Raw genomic sequence first — 3,275 nt, 5'->3', positions numbered from 1 at the left:
TGAACAAACAAAGACACTAGTTTTCCGTCAATAAGTTAACTCAACAACGACCACCGTCACTATCATTGACAAAAAGGTGGCAAAGCACCAACCACCGTCACTTTCATTGTTCAGACCACTAAAGTCACTCTCAATACAACCAAAAACGCTTTTGATTCGAAGCCTGCATTACGTAGATACACATATTACTTACTCCAGGTACACATCTTATATATTCAGATACGCGTGTTTTAAATGAAAGCACAGAACTTATTATAGCGTTCAAGTAAATGGATATATCATCACAGTCTTTTTCTCTTTGAATCTCATCAGCTATTTCAGCAGTAGTTGTTCTCAGGGTCTCGAAGCAAATCTTTATGCATTCAGGAAGTTGCTGCAATTCTTCAGAATCCCATCTAGCATGTCATGTATTAATTTATTAGTGCACCATTTAGTGTATCATCAATCATGCACTGATAATAATTAATTTAATACCAACCTCTCCACAGCCTTTGTGAAGCAATTTAGTTCTTTCAGCGAGCCATATATGTCATAAAGATCATCTATAACCAGTATAAAAGTTGCGGCTTTTGTAAGGCAATTCCTGAGTAGTGCATACTGTGTCCAACTGTCCACTGCAATTATTATATAGGGCTTTCCTAACGAAGAAAGGACATAGCAGAAGAAATCTCAAATGCTAGATAGGCCTGTGGGATAAATGGATACTACCTCAGAGTAGGGTGCAGCGGAAAGCAGTCCTAGAACTTTTAGAACATCTCTAATTTCTGCCTCTAACTCAGTAAGGGACTGAACAACTTCTGATGCTGCTTTTGTCTTCTCTGGAATCGTGAAGATAAAATCAAGTCTTAGTCAAACACTCAGAATCAATTTCTAACAAGTGCAATTCAATATAACCGAACGGAGGAAGTACTATTTTGTTTCTACTGAATATCTTAAACTTAATTGTTTCAGTTTTCTTATAATGAGGTTACATTGTGCCAGTTACCAACCATTTTCCGTCGTAAATTTAGGACATCAGGCCCCCTTGTTTGATCTATTTAAGATTCTAGATACACTTCTTTAAATTACTAGATACATATCTTTAGCTAGCTAGATACACTACTTTCAGTTAGTAGATACGTTGCTTTAAGTTGCTAGATACATTTGTGTGTGTATTAATCTACAGGAAAGAAGTGCATTCTTATTCTGCAGAGAAGACAGGGTAACACTATGTAGAGAATGTGACATTCCGATTCATAAAGCAAATGAACACACACAAAATCACAATATATTTCTTCTAACTTTGCACTAATCCTTCTCCCCTCTCAACTAGCTCATCTGAACAAAACTCCGAACCCAAAACTCAGTCAATTTTCACAGTTATGACCATGACATGCCTTGCAACCAATCATACTATTTGAATTAACACATGAAATGAAAAATAGAGAGCAAAAGATGATCAATATAGATTTGAATTAATCCCTCAGCAGCTAGTACGTATATAACAGTAATACTCGATTGTTAATACCATTACTCCATGACTATGAATCTTACGAAGGCACCCTATCATATAGATAAAAAATGGTTGAGGACATATTGCCAAAAATCGAACTCGAGCTCCCTGTTTATAAAGGAAGGCATATGTATTCATAGCAAATCACATTAGCATGAGAAATTGAGAATCATAGTCAGGGAATAGGAGGTAAAATACGAGAGATGAAAATCCATACATGAATGGCAATACCTCTGATTCTCGAATTTCAAACATGGTAACTATGAGCTCTTCCCCTTCACAAGGCTCTACACTTCAACTTGATATATCTCCTGATAGGTAGTCAGCTAATACGTACATAACAGTAATACTCAATTGTTAATCCTCGAGTGATTTGTGTATCTAAGTGATATTCTGTGTGTATCTGAAACAATATTTTACATATCCACCCATTACCACCCAACTATAACTACCACAGCCCAACCCATTATCAGCCTCACAACCACCACGTTACTGCCACTGTCGCCGGCAAATACTCCGGTGAGCAAAGACGAAATGCTGACCATTTTCGTCACTTTCACATTGTTTACGTCTCTGGCCACTTTTTCGACCACCACCGACATACATCTGTCACCAATCATTACTACCTTTCAATTAACAATCATTCAAAACTTCAAATGAGAAATCCTAATTAGTAATTACCCATCGGCACCGATTAGTCGATTTCATCAACATCGATGATGTAAAAACCTTAGTCAAACGATGACAACTGATGCTTCATCCTTTTCACCGTCCCTTTCCACCATTGAATCGATCGGACCGCCTCTAAAAAACCACCAACATCTTCACCTTCGACTATCTCGATACGGGCGATGATGAGGACTATGCTGGAAGGAAAAGGAGAGATGAATAAGAATGGTGCCGGCGATGATGGCCTCAGAGCTTTGCCGACGAGAGCTGTGTCGATGCTCCGACGGTAACGGTGGTGGTGGTGGTTGCGGGCAGTTTGGTGTAGAAGGAGGGAGATGAAAGTTTAATGAGTGAGGTAATGGGGTAGGTGGCTAGGATTTGAAACAACGACATAATAACGTAGTAATCTGACGGCCTATAAATTAGTTCGTACGGTTCGCACCGTAACTTAGTTCGTACGGGATCCCGCCCCTATATATATATATATATATATATATATATATATATATATATATATATATATATATATATATATATATATAAAGGAACGCACTTGTCATTATCAAAACATAACATATAGTTATATGGTCCAACAAATTCTCCCTTTTTGATGATGACAAGTCTCTATTATTTGTGACTAAGTACAAATTCCCCCTCAACATAATACTACCAAAGTTATAGTCAGTTGAACGCAAAAACAAGCTATTTATATTCAAAGTTATAGCACCTAAGGACCTTAAGAGATTAAAGGTCTTGACAAGGAGCAAGTTTTGGCAAATACGTAATCAAGGTTATTCTCTTCCCCTTCTTGGCATCATCGAAAAGACGAAAACAGACATAAAAAAACTAGAATAATATAGACCGGGGAAAGAAATATAGATGCAACACATATTATAAAGCGTGAAATAGTGCAACGACTAACATGCAAAATATAAAATATGTCTACTACAAACCAATGCCAATGGGTCGAATAAGAAGTAATGCCAAAATGGGCCGAATTGAACATTTAACAAAAATAAAGTTCAAGAGAGCAAAATAAGGAGAGGCACGAGTTGGGCTAGGATGGCTTATGGGATATTATGGTTGACCCTATTGGGGTTAACATAACTGGGAC

At 37.4% G+C, this 3,275-nt stretch overlaps 1 long non-coding RNA gene across 3 annotated transcripts; it reads right to left on the bottom strand.

Moving 5' to 3' along the window:
- Positions 1-2,655, bottom strand: LOC141640242 (uncharacterized). 3 transcript variants are annotated; one of them, XR_012542923.1, is made up of 4 exons: positions 1,724-2,653; positions 709-818; positions 479-614; positions 36-395 (listed from the first exon to the last, which is right to left on the bottom strand). It is a non-coding gene; the product is annotated as an uncharacterized LOC141640242 (long non-coding RNA). The 3 variants fall into 3 exon arrangements; XR_012542922.1 differs by having other exon boundaries at positions 1-395; positions 479-818; positions 1,710-2,655; XR_012542921.1 differs by having other exon boundaries at positions 1-395; positions 479-818; positions 1,724-2,655.
- Positions 2,656-3,275: the final 620 nt, after the last annotated feature.

The sequence above is a fragment of the Silene latifolia genome, unplaced genomic scaffold (genome assembly GCF_048544455.1).
Source record: "Silene latifolia isolate original U9 population unplaced genomic scaffold, ASM4854445v1 scaffold_75, whole genome shotgun sequence".
NCBI lineage: Eukaryota > Viridiplantae > Streptophyta > Magnoliopsida > Caryophyllales > Caryophyllaceae > Silene > Silene latifolia.
This window is presented reverse-complemented; position numbering and strand designations above follow the sequence as displayed.